Raw genomic sequence first — 14,826 nt, forward strand, 5'->3', positions numbered from 1 at the left:
CTACTCTCCACAAAGCAAGTTCTGCAGATTCTGCCTCCTTCCTGAGCGGTATGACGGCTGTGTGGTCCCATGGTATTTATACTTGTGTACTATTGTTTGTACAGATGAACGTGGTACCTTCAGCCATTTGGATGAACCAGACTTGTGGAGGTCTACATTTTTTTTTTCTTGAGATATTTGCTGATTTTAAAAACAAATTCCCATGATGTCAAGTAAAGAGGCACTGAGTTTGAAGGTAGGCCTGGAAATACATCCACAGGTACACTTCCAATTGACTCAAATGATGTCAATTAGCCTATCAGAAGCTTCGAAAGCTATGACATTTTCTGGACTTTTCCAAGGCTGTTTTAAGGCACAGTCAAATTAGTGTATGTAAACTAGTGACCCACTGGAATTGTGATACAGTGAATTATAAGTAAAATAATCTGTCTGTAAACAATTGTTGGAACAATGTCATGCACAAAGTAGATGTCCTAACCGACTTGCCAAAACTATAGTTTGTAAACAAGAAATTTGTGGAGTGGGTGAAAAAATGTGTTTTAATGACTCCAACCTAAGTGTTTGTAAACTTCAACTGTATATACTGTACAGTACACTGTATCCTTCACTATATATTGCAGCTTAGCTGCTGTGTTTCTGCTCATCCATGTTTTATACTTCTATTTCCTTTACTGGATTATGTGTATTAGGTTTAGTTGTGGAATTTGTTAGATATTATCTGTTTGATACTACTGTACTGTCGGATTTAGAAGCACAAGCATTTCGCCACACTCACAATAACATCTGCTAACCATGTGTATGTGACCAATAACATCTGCTAACCATGTGTATGTGACCAATAACATCTGCTAACCATGTGTATGTGACCAATAACATCTGCTAACCATGTGTATGTGACCAATAACATCTGCTAACCATGTGTATGTGACCAATAACATCTGCTAACCATGTGTATGTGACCAATAACATCTGCTAACCATGTGTATGTGACCAATAACATCTGCTAACCATGTGTATGTGACCAATAACATCTGCTAACCATGTGTATGTGACCAATAACATCTGCTAACCATGTGTATGTGACCAATAACATCTGCTAACCATGTGTATGTGACCAATAACATTTATTTGATTTGATTTCAACAAAACAAATCCATGTGATGATGTTTATTCAATGTGGAAAACGGATTGGATTTATATAAGGTATTTTTTATTAATTTTCACATAACTGGCAACCTAAATCCAGTGACTGGTGATATTTTGTGTTTCACCCAACTTGCAACCAAAATCCGTTTCAAAGAAATGTAACCAGAAACTGAATGTTGAACTGAGGTCTTTGCCAAGTGGGCTGGTTTGAATAAGCGGCAGGTGTTGGTTCAATATCCACCTTAGTAGCTAAATTTCCATGTAGACAGATTTTCATGTGGATATTCTCAAATCTGCATGAAACAATATATTAATTTTCCCACCGGAAATGTTTGCATCAAACAGATTTATTGCGGATAAAAGTATTTGCGTGATGACGTAGTGCACGGAAAAAAATGTTTTCCTGTTGAATTCCCATGAACTGAATGAAAAATGCAAGTTAAATGGGTTTCCATCGCATTTTCAACTCTACTGATGGTTTTGAAAAACCGTTGAGTTATATAGCAAAAGTCCTCTTGTCCCGTGCACTGTAGCCAACAGCTCACATATACAGTGTTGGTAGGCTACCTACATGATGAGATTATTATGGATAAGAGAGATATTATTTTATTTGTCAAATGGCAACCAAGCATCAATCATCATCATGTCACCAGAAGAAGACCATCAAAATGTATTGGAAAGGAGCATCAAGCTCAACACATGCACTTTCACCACCCTGTGAAGTTCATCATTTATTTAATCTGTAGCCTAATAAACTGCATGGGTTCCTAAATCGTAGTGGGAGGACCACACAATATATCATCACGTGACTCCAAGTTAACTAAGACATGATCGTTATTAAGTCAATATTTGCGCATAAAGGATTAATGCCGCCACTTCTCGTTTATACATTTTTACTGACACAAAATGACCCCACCATGTCAAACGAAGTAACAAATCGTCTGTCGGCATTTAGAAAAGTGTACAGGCATATCCTGTTTCCATCAGCCCGGTCATTACTTTGGAAATGGTTGGATCAATATCCACCTTCATGATATGGATGAAGCCTGATTTGGAATGTCTGAGTAGTTCTATATGATGTCATAATATACCCCTCCGATAATCAAGTGATGTTCACATGTGATGCATTTGCTCCATTGTTTACATTTAAGTTGGAGGCCCACTCTGATGATGTATGTCTTACATCGTGGTGCTTTAAAAGAATAGTATGGTGACATCTTAGTGGGGCTTGAAATAAGTAGGATTATTAATCAAAAACTCCTATAGCAACAATACACTGTGGCTTTGACTTCAAGAGAATGGGTGGTGGTGCTACTCTATAGGTAAAACTGTCCAGTATGAATGTTCAATACACACAATAGGTTGATCAGTAGCCAGCTAGCCAGCTGTACAGTCTAATAGGAATGTTCAATACACACAATAGGTTGATCAGTAGGTGTAACGGATGTGAAACTGCTAGCTTAGTTAGCGGTGCGCGCTAAATAGCGTTTCAATCGGTGACGTCACTTGCTCTGAGACCTTGAAGTAGTGGAGCGATGGGTAACGCTGCTTCGTGGGTGGCTGTTGTGGATGTGCGCAAAGGGTCCCGGGTTCGCGCCCGGGTATGGGCGAGGGGACGGTCTAAAGTTATACTGTTACATAGGCAGTTAGCTGCTTAGCCGCACAGCTCGCTAACACAGCTCGCTAACACCTATTCCCCCTCAGGAGACTGAAAAGGTTTGCCATGGGTCCTCAGATCACAACGCAGGGCCAGACGGATTACCAGGACGTGTACTCCATGCTGGAAAATGATGGTGGCCACACAAAATATTGACACTTTGGGCCCAATTTGGACATTTTCACTTAGGGGTGTACTCACTTTTGTTGCCAGCAGTTTAGACATTAATGACTGTGTGTTGAGTTATTTTGAGGGGACAGCAAATTTACACTGTTATACAAGCTGTACACTCACTACTTTACATTGTAGCAAAGTGTAATTTCTTCAGTGTTGTCACATGAAAAGATATACTCAAATATTTACAAAAATGTGAGGGGTGTACTCACAAAATCATACAATGTGATTTTCTGGATTTTTGTTTTAGATTCCATCTCTCACAGTTGAAGTGTACCTATGATAAAAATTACAGACCCCTACATGCTTTTCTACATGCTTTTCTACATGCTTTGTAAGTAGGAAAACCTCCAAATCGGCAGTGTATCATATACTTGTTCTCCCCACTGTGTCAGCCAGCCACCAATTGTGCAAGTTCTCCCACTTAAAAAGATGAGAGAGGCCTGTCATTTTCATCATAGGTACACTTCAACTATGACAGACAACCACTAGTCATGAGTGCACACGATTTGGTTTAATTTGAAGTGATCTATTTGAAGATATTTCTGTCAGAGTTGACATTGTAGGGGATAGGCTGGCTAGCCGGGTCCTCAATATTACTTCACAGCCTGTAAAAAAAACTATTCTGACATGACTTCGGCATTCTTTGGAATTCTGATCGGTTTTATGTACTGGAAAAATAGAAAAGAGAGGTGTAACTTTGCATTGGGACTTGTGATGCTATACTAATGCAGATCCATATGTTACATGTGGTCACATTTAGCTACCTTCACTTTAAGGGAGTTGTATGGACACATTTAGATGTGAAAAAATAACAGACAGAGAAAACCATTTCTATTCTAACAGTATTTGGGTCATTCTTGAGCTCTGGTAATATTTCACTCCCACTGACTGATTTTGTATATAAATTGAAATGTCCAGTATAATGAATTGAAATAAATATAGAATTAATTTAAACTTTATTATTACAAAATCATATTTTTGTATATGTCCCCCAGGCGTTTCAATTCATTTTTACTTGGGAAATGAATATTAAAATGTGCACATAATTGAATGCAAACATACATTTGTGTTATTTTGTTGAGAAAGTATTTTTATCAAATAAATGCATGATTATTGATTAAAATCACACCATGTAGCTCTGTCCCTCAGTCTACATGTAACGGGTTGTAAACCTGTGACAGGGTTGAGTTATTTACTTTATTTATGAGTATTGCATCTAAACAAATTAATAATTGAATATATTATACATTATATATTGTTTATATTCACTTATAAAACATGCTGTAATGTGTTCCATGTGAACAGAATATATATTTTAAGGCAGGTAGCCTGGTGGTAGGAGAGTTGGGCAAGGCTCTTCAGTTGTTCCTTTAAGTTGCTCTGGATCCTAAATTACTCAATGATTATAGTGTATACATGTGTATATTATAAGAATATTTGACTTAACGTTATTCCATTGAAACATCTAGGGAATGATGGCACCCACATCAGCAGCAGAACGACAAAGGCAGTGTCTAGCACGTCACAATGCTGACCCAGTAAAAAGGGAACAGTACCTTGAGAGAGAGAGAGATGGAAAAGGAATGTTGATTCAGGGGGAAAAAGAAAAGATCAGTGATTTATTAAATGAGAGAGAACAGCATCAGAAGTGTAAACAGTGGAGAACAGCATACAAAAGAAGCAAGGAGAGGAACGGAGCACTGAGGAACTTGACCACTAAGTCCACATCATGAACGTTGAAGAGAACGGCAGACAGGTTGGTGGCTGAGGGCCGTTATGTCAGCGATGCACAGGAGCTTTACAAAGGCCTCCATGAGACAATCACGTCAGTGAAGCTGTTCTGTGTGAATAGCTAAGGGCCGTTATGTCAGTCAGAGTCCGTCTCTCACAGTTGAAGTGTACTAGAGTGGATGAGTAGATGAGTGGATGAGTAGAGTGGATGATCCTGTCTAGACTTGGCATCAGAGAGTATATGAGAGTATATGAGCTCTATGGTTGTTGACTATATCCCCAAAGTGAGAGACTAACAAGTCATTGAAATAGAACGGAACCCTGATTCTAAGATATTCACCAGGTTACCTAACAGAACCCTGATTCTATGATATTCACCAGGTTACCTAACAGAACCCTGATTCTATGATATTCACCAGGTTACCTAACAGAACCCTGATTCTATGATATTCACCAGGTTACCTAACAGAACCCTGATTCTATGATATTCACCAGGTTACCTAACAGAACCCTGATTCTATGATATTCACCAGGTTACCTAACAGAACCCTGATTCTATGATATTCACCAGGTTACCGAACAGAACCCTGATTCTATGATATTCACCAGGTTACCTAACAGAACCCTGGTTCTATGATATTTACCAGGTTACCTAACAGAACCCTGATTCTATGATATTCACCAGGTTACCTAACAGAACCCTGATTCTATGATATTCACCAGGTTACCTAACAGAACCCTGATTCTATGATATTCACCAGGTTACCTAACAGAACCCTGATTCTATGATATTCACCAGGTTACCTAACAGAACCCTGGTTCTATGATATTCACCAGGTTACCTAACATAACCCTGATTCTATGATATTCACCAGGTTACCTAACAGAACCCTGATTCTATGATATTCACCAGGTTACCTAACAGAACCCTGATTCTATGATATTCACCAGGTTACCTAACAGAACCCTGGTTCTATGATATTCACCAGGTTACCTAACAGAACCCTGGTTCTATGATATTCACCAGGTTACCGAACAGAACCCTGGTTCTATGATATTCACCAGGTTACCTAACAGAACCCTGGTTCTATGATATTTACCAGGTTACCTAACAGAACCCTGATTCTATGATATTCACCAGGTTACCTAACAGAACCCTGATTCTATGATATTCACCAGGTTACCTAACAGAACCCTGATTCTATAATATTCACCAGGTTACCTAACAGAACCCTGATTCTATGATATTCACCAGGTTACCTAACAGAACCCTGATTCTATGATATTCACCAGGTTACCTAACAGAACCCTGGTTCTATGATATTCACCAGGTTACCTAACAGAACCCTGATTCTATGATATTCACCAGGTTACCTTTCACACATGGAAGACAAACACGTACTTAGATGTGAAGATGGGAGCGACTATGTCCCTTACATAGGAAGTGGAGTCGTCTGCTATTAGCTGTTGCGTGACAGACGTTGTTTGATTGGATCTCCCTAGACTCCGCCCCTAACGAGGCTTATAATATCATAGAACAGATGTTATGTTAGGTAACCTTAAGTTACATGTCCTACTATGCTAATGTCTCTGTATTAAATTTCCCATAACTTTAACTCTGGCAGAGATCCTGGAACTAATATTCCCTTAAAGTATATTATATTCAACAATATATATAAAAAATGGAAACATTTATATTTTCAATATTTATATTTTCTATATTAATAAATTAATGTAAGAAAAGAATGAATGTAAGAAATGTATGAATGAAATCAAAATACAAGTGAAATGCTTACAGTGAAATACTTACTTACAAGCCCTTAATTAACCAACAATGCAGTTTTAAGAAAAATAAGTGTTATGTATAAAAATACAAATAATTAATATTAAAGAGCAGCAGTAAAATAACAGTAGCGAGGCTGTATACAGGTATTACCAGTACAGAGTCAATGTGGAGGCTATATACAGGTATTACCAGTACAGAGTCAATGTGGAGGCTATATACAGGTATTACCAGTACAGAGTCAATGTGGAGGGTATATACAGGTATTACCAGTACAGAGTCAATGTGGAGGCTATATACAGGTATTACCGGTACAGAGTCAATGTGGAGGCTATATACAGGTATTACCAGTACAGAGTCAATGTGGAGGCTATATACAGGTATTACCAGTACAGAGTCAATGTGGAGGGTATATACAGGTATTACCAGTACAGAGTCAATGTGGAGGCTATATACAGGTATTACCAGTACAGAGTCAATGTGGAGGCCATATACAGGTATTACCGGTACAGAGTCAATGTGGAGGCTATATACAGGAGGTACCGGAACAGAGTCAATGTGGAGGGTATATACAGGAGGTACCAGTACAGAGTCAATGTGGAGGCTATATACAGGAGGTACCAGTACAGAGTCAATGTGGAGGCTGTAGACAGGTATTACCAGTACAGAGTCAATGTGGAGGCTATATACAGGAGGTACCAGTACAGAGTCAATGTGGAGGCTATATACAGGAGGTACCAGTACAGAGTCAATGTGGAGGCTATATACAGGTATTACCAGTACAGAGTCAATGTGGAGGCTATATACAGGTATTACCAGTACAGAGTCAATGTGGAGGGTATATACAGGTATTACCAGTACAGAGTCAATGTGGAGGCTATATACAGGTATTACCAGTACAGAGTCAATGTGGAGGCCATATACAGGTATTACCGGTACAGAGTCAATGTGGAGGCTATATACAGGAGGTACCGGAACAGAGTCAATGTGGAGGCTATATACAGGAGGTACCGGAACAGAGTCAATGTGGAGGGTATATACAGGAGGTACCAGTACAGAGTCAATGTGGAGGCTATATACAGGAGGTACCGGAACAGAGTCAATGTGGAGGCTATATACAGGAGGTACCGGTACAGAGTCAATGTGGAGGCTATATACAGGAGGTACCGGAACAGAGTCGATGTGGAGGGTATATACAGGAGGTACCGGAAAAGAGTCAATGTGGAGGGTATATACGGGAGGTACCGGAACAGAGTCAATGTGGAGGGTATATACAGGAGGTACCGGAACAGAGTCAATGTGCGGGGACACAGGTGAGTCGAGGAAAAATACTACTCCTATTACAGATCCAAGTGGTAAAGATTCATATGACATCCATTGTTTAAGGACTGTAGCATCTAATGATGAAACATGTAGCATCTCCACAGAGGAGCTCTGTCATGATTGTAGCAGGTTTACTAACAAGTTACTTATATTAGCTGTGTTGACTATGACATTACTTTAGCTAATATGGTGACAACGATGTAGGCTGTGTGTAGCAGATATGAAATGGTTTGGTTTGGAAAGGTTTTAACTCCTGGTCACCTACAGCTGATGTGTTGTGCATTGACGTCCACAAGCGAAGGGAAAAGGTGAGCGAATTGATGTGAGAGGAAATACAACGTGGCAGTTGTGAAAGTGAACTGTGTTTACGCATCATCAGGGGTGAATTCATTCAGACGATTCTGTTGCATGTGATGCATTTGCTCTATTGTTTACAGTATGATTTGTATCGTATAGAGCGTGGCTTTAAGGGAAAAGTATGGTCACATCTAATAAAAACGAATGTGAAAAATGAACAGAGTATTAACACAAATGTGTTTTAAAACACTACCTATTCGTAGAAGTATTTATTCATCATCCACATATTCATTTTAAGCTTCTACGTCTGTGTACAGGAAAGTATTATTTGTAAGACATAAGAGAAAATATATCTGCTTATTGTTAAATTATTATGACGTTCTTTCCATCACAAAAAGTGTAGTACCTATTGTTTCCAAACTGCGTCACCCACTCCAGCCAGCAGATGGCGATGTGCGTCTTTCAGGTGATGCTTCTTGATGACGTATAATGGACTGGACGGGACGCTTCTTCAGGAACAACAAGGCGCAAACTCTTTCAACCACCTCGGTAGCTTGCTAGACAACATAAAACTAAAAGATTGATTCTTTAGACCATGTTATTGTACATTAGCTAATCTCAGTGTTTTAAACAAATTTCGGTTGACGTATCTACTGGTTAAATTTAACCTAATGTGCTTGTTCAATTTGCAAACTTGTTAAAGATTGATACTGAGGTTAGCACTAGGCTAGTCGCTAATGCTAGCTAGCTAGCTAACATCCCTGACCATGAGCTCACTGAACTACTCCTCCCTTGCTAATGAAGCGGAGGTCTGCTGTACGGAGAAAGAATCTTTCAGAATTAAAAAGGAGGAAAAGGAGGCTGTTATAGTGAAAGAACCTTTTAGAGAGGAAGAGGATGCTATCTTAATAAACGTGAAGGAGGAAGACGTTTTGAGAGTGAAAAAGGAGGAGACAGAAGATCCGATTGACACCAGTGAGTACTGTCTTAAAAACAGGGACACAAACTATGCAGTTGTTGAACTAATGTGGGGGTTTTTAATGGGCATTCTTACTGTAGGAATTGTTAATTGGTCGATCTGCCAGTGGTTCATATACTTTTGGGACTTTTCAATTAGATGTATTGAATTCTCCACGTGGTTGACATTAAAGTTCCCCTCATCTAGTATAACAGTCTTAAAATTCAATATTGCTGCGTATGTTCTACTTAAAATATAAAAAAGGCACCCATTTTGTGGAACAACCCTTTTACATTTGCATCACAAATATTTTTTTAGGAAATCAAGATGAAAGTGGCCATTTTAGGCCCTTTTTAGACATTCATGCCTCTTGTAAGACTCTGTGATTGCAATAGAAGATCACAAATTTACCATCTGTATGATGTTCTCATTCACACAGGAGAGAGACATGACTATGGTGGATCCTCTGCGGAGCCTCAACAACATCCTGATGCTGACGAGGCAGAGAAGAGTCTTTCCAGATCAGAACACCAGATGGTACAGCTTGGTCTGGTCTAGCATACAGCTTGCTTTATCGGCTTGGGCTGGGTTTCTGTAAAATACTTTATGACAACAGTGACATCAGCATCCATAATGATCTGCATCTGTGTACCCTCTTTATGGTTACTAGGACAACGCTAGCCCTTCCACCCTGTGTCGTGCCTCTCTGGGTAGCACCTTACTGCTGGGTATGAAGAGGTTGTCTGTGCTGCTGGTGGACTGCAGGAAAACAACAGGGCTGAGTGGAACTGTGAGAGGAGGAGAAGAGATGAAAGGATCAGATTTGACTCATCAAAGTAAGTGCTGTAGTTTAGTTTGAACAAATACAATAGATCTGCCCACTGGTATCTGTTACCAGGACAACCAGCAGAGTTCTGTTAGTTGACAGGAAGATAGACTGGTGGATATGGATGTTATGAATATCATAACACTGAAAAAGGATTCTGCCAATGAAAAGAGAGAAACCAATAGACCATATAAAACCTTGATGAAAGTTAGCATTAGAGAGAAAATTTCAAGATGATCCAATGTAAGGTGCTTGTTTTACAAAAACTTATCCTTAAAACATTATGGATATTACATTGCCTGTCCCAGTCAACCCCCCTATCTTTACAAGACTGTTGAACAGGCAAACTAAACTCTAGACACTGTTAATTTATTAACTAATACTGAGGAAAGCTGTGATCAGGCTTATAGGGAAGGGCATTCAATAAACACAGCACTTAAAAATGACTGATTGGCTGAGAGAAATTGATGATGATAAAAATATTGTTTGGGATGTTTTGTTAGACTTCAGTGCGGCTTTTGACATTATCGATCATAGTCTGCTGCTGAAAAAAAATGTATGGCTTTACACCCCCAGTTATGAAAACTTAGGACACTAAAGAGGCCTTTCTACTGAATCTGGAAACACCAAAAGAAAGATGCCCAGGGTCCCTGCTCAACCGTGTGAATGTGCCTTAGGCATGCTGCAAGGAGGCATGAGGACTGCAGATGTGGCCAGGGAAATAAATTGCAATGTCTGTACTGTGAGACGCCTAAGACAGCGCTACAGTGAGACAGGACGGACAGCTTATCGTCCTCGCAGTGGCAGACCACGTGTAACAACACCTGCACAGGATCGGGACATCCGACCATCACACCTGCGGAACAGGTACAGGATGGCAACAACAACTGCCCAAGTTACACCAGGAACGCACTATCCCTCCATCAGTGCTCAGACTGTCCTCAATAGGCTGAGAGAGGCTGGACTGAGGGCTTGCAGGCCTGTTGTAAGGCAGGTCCTCACCAGACATCACTGGCAACAACGTCGCCTCTGGGCACAAACCCACCGTCACAAAAAGTCACGGTTTTGTCTCCAGGGGTGATGGTCGGTTTCGCGTTTATCGTCAAAGAAATGAGCATTACACGGAGGCCTGTACTCTGGAGCGGGATCGATTTGGAGGGGCAGTCATGGTCTGGGGCGGTGTCACAGCATCATCAGACTGAGGTTGTTGTCATTGCAGGCACTCTCAACGCTGTGCGTTACAGGGAAGACATCCTCCTCCCTCGTGGTACCCTTCCAGCAGGCTCATAACAATGCCACCAGCCATACTGCTCGTTCTGTGCGTGATTTCCTGCAAGACCGGAAGGTAGCATCTCACTGCAAGTTCTGCCAAATCTGGTGCAGTCCATGAGGAGGAGATGCACTGCAGTACTTAATGCAGCTGGTGGCCACACCAGATTTTTTATTTATTTTTATTTTACCTTTATTTAACTAGGCAAGTCAGTTAAGAACAAATTCTTATTTTCAATGACGGCCAGTGGGTTAACTGCCTGTTCAGGGGCAGAACAACAGATTTGTACCTTGTCAGCTCGGAGATATGAACTTGCAACCTTTCGGTTACTAGTACAACTCTCTAGCCACTAGGCTACCCTGCCGTCCCAGATACTGACTGTTACTTTTGATTTTGACCCCCCCCCCCCCCACCCCCCTTTGTTCAGGGACACGTTATTCCATTTCAGTTAGTCACATGTCTGTGGAACTTGTTCAGTTTATGTATGTTGTTGAATCTTATGTTCCAACAAATATTTACACATGCTAAGTTTGCTGAATAACGCAGTTGACAGTGAGAGGACATTTCTTTGTTTGCTGAGTTTAGATTGGCGAGGGGGAAAAACAATTTAATCAATTTTAGAATAATGCTGAAATGTAACAAAATATGGAAAAGGTGAAGGGGTCTGAATACTTAACGAATGCACTGTGTCTGTGTGTATACTGAACCAAAATATAAACAGCAATTTCAACGATTTACAGCTCATATAAGTCAGTCATTGTAAATAAATAAATTAGGCCCTAATCTATGGACTTTACATGACTGAGGGGTGCAGCCATTGGTGGGCCCTTGAGGGCATAAGCCCACCCATTGCGGAGCCAGGCCCAGCCAATCAGAATTCGTTTTTCCCCACAAAAGGGTTTCATTACAAATATAAATACTACTCGGGTGGCTGGTCTCAGATGCTGTGGAGATCCTGGGCTGGCGTCGTTATATGTGGTCTGTAGTTGTGAGGCCAGTTTGATGTACTGCCAAATTCTCTAAAATGAAGTTGTGAGGTGGCTTCTGGTAGAGAATTGAACATTCAATTATCTGGTAACCGCTCTAGTGGATATTCCTGCAGTCAGCATGCCAATTGCATGCTCCCTCAACTTGAGACACCTGTGGCATTGTGTTGTGTGACAAAACTGCACATTTTAGTGTGGCCTTTTATTCTCCCCAGCACAAGGTGCACCTGTGTAATGATCATGCTGTTTAATCAGCTTGACATGCCACACCTGTCAGGTTGATGGATTATCTTGGCAGAGAATAAATGTTAACTAACAGGGGTGTAAACAATTCTGCAATCTTTTTTTTCTCAGCTCATTAAACATCCAACACTTCACATGTTGCGTTTTATCATTTGTTTATTGTAGTTACTAAATATTGATACCTCATCAACATCATGTCATTGTAAATAAAAGCTTTTGACACTTGAAATGCTTGTAATTACACTTCAGCATTCCATAGTAACATCTGACAAAAATATCTTAAGACACTGAAGCAGCAAACTTTGTGCAAATTAATATTTTTCATTCTCAAAACTTTTGGCCACGACTGTAGGTTGCATTCTGTATCATACAGCTATTAAAGTTATATATTTAGAACTACCTGCTCGATTGGAATCCAGTGACGTCTGTGTCTTGAGTGTCCTAGAACTGTTTAGTTTTTTGTGTTCTGACGAAAACAGAATGAATAAATAAGTAGTGTAAACATTGTCAGTAATTACCAGGAAACTCTACAACATTTGTTTTAAAATCACACTTAAGATTGTTAAAACTGGCCTTAGGTTATTGAGGGATCTGATTAGGATTTACCCTCGTAGCAAGGCTGTTTTATCATGTGGAGGTTTCATTCGGGTCTCTATTTTAAAAAACACTTTCTTTGGCAGGAGAAAAACCAGACTCAGAGGAACCAAAGCCATGGACTTCCAAACCAGCAAGAAGACACCAGTGTTCCCACTGTGGAAAGGGTTGGAACAAGTTAAGTGAGCTTAAACGACATGAGAGAATACACACAGGGGAGAAGCCTTACCACTGTTCCCAGTGTGGAAAGGGTGTTAACGATTTGGGGAAGCTGAAACGACACGAGAGAATACACACAGGGGAGAAGCCTTACCACTGCTCCCAGTGTGGAAAGGGTTTTAATGATTTGGGGAATCTGAAACGACATGAGAGAATACACAAAGGGCAGAAGCCTCACCACTGCTCCCAGTGTGGAAAGGGTTGTAAAGATTTGGGGAAGCTGAAACGACACGTGAGCATACACACAGGGGAGAAGCCTTACCACTGCTCCCAGTGTGGAAAGGGTTTTAATGATTTGGGGAATCTGAAAAGACATGAGAGAATGCACACAGGGGAGAAGCCTTACCACTGCTCCCAGTGTGGAAAGTGTTTCACCTGGGCATGGAATCTGAAACAGCACGAGAGAATACACACAGGGGAGAAGCCTTACCAATGCTCCCAGTGTGGAAAGTTTTTCGTCTCGGCAAGGTATCTGAAACAGCACGAGAGAATACACACAGGGGAGAAGCCTTACCACTGCTCCCAGTGTGGCAAGTGTTTCAACGGGGCAGGGGATCTTAAAAAACACGAAAGAATACATACAGGAGAGAAGCCTTACCACTGCTCCCACTGTGGCAAGTGTTTTAACCAGTTAGGGGCTGTGAAACAGCACGAGAGAATACACACAGGGGAGAAGCCTGCTCCCAGTGTGGCAAGTGTTTTAACCAGTTAGGGACCCTGAAACAACACAAGATAATACACACAGGGGAGATGCATTACCACTCCTCCCAGGATGCAAAGCTTTTGCCCATTTAGGAAGCCTGAAAGAGCATGACACAGAGGAGAAAGCTTTACAGAAGATTAGATTTTGGGAAAACATATTACTCATAACAATCACTTAAACATCATTAGAGAATCCACACAGGAGAGAGAAATTACTTCTCTTTGCATGTATATTGATATTTCACTTCTCATTTTTCTTACAATTCATCAGAGAACATACACAGTGCTCCCGTTGTCTTATATTGTTGCCTTATAATGTGTTGACCCGTTTTTACCAGATGAAATTGCTTCTTCCAATTATTGATTAACATGTTGTACCTGTTAAGAAACTGACTGTTAGAACTGTTAAGGCTCCATGGATTGATGAGGAATTTAAAAACTGAATGTTTGAAAGAGTTGGGGCTAAAGGAGCGGCTAATAAGTCTGGCTGGCTTACATACTGCAAATTGAGAAATGATGTGACCAAACTCAACAAAAATAATCAACTTTATTATGAAGCCAAATCAATGAAATAAAGAATGATGGGGTAAAAAAAACATCATGAAATGAAAGCAGAGCAAGTTTAGTTTAAATACAATGCTATATTTCTGTAAACAAATGAACAACAGACTTTCAGCATGCTTATAGAGAAGGGCACTCAACATGTACTGCACTGACACAAATGACTGATGATTGGTTGAGAGAAATTGATAACAAGAAGATTGTGGGAGCTCTATTGTTAGATGTCAGTGCAGCCTTTGATATTATTGACCATAACCTGTTGTTTAAGAATGTTTGTGCTATGGCTTTTCAACCTCTGCCATAATGTGGATTCAGAGCTATCTATCTAATAGAACTCAGAGGGTTTTTAATGG

The sequence above is a fragment of the Oncorhynchus mykiss genome, chromosome 17 (genome assembly GCF_013265735.2).
Source record: "Oncorhynchus mykiss isolate Arlee chromosome 17, USDA_OmykA_1.1, whole genome shotgun sequence".
NCBI lineage: Eukaryota > Metazoa > Chordata > Actinopteri > Salmoniformes > Salmonidae > Oncorhynchus > Oncorhynchus mykiss.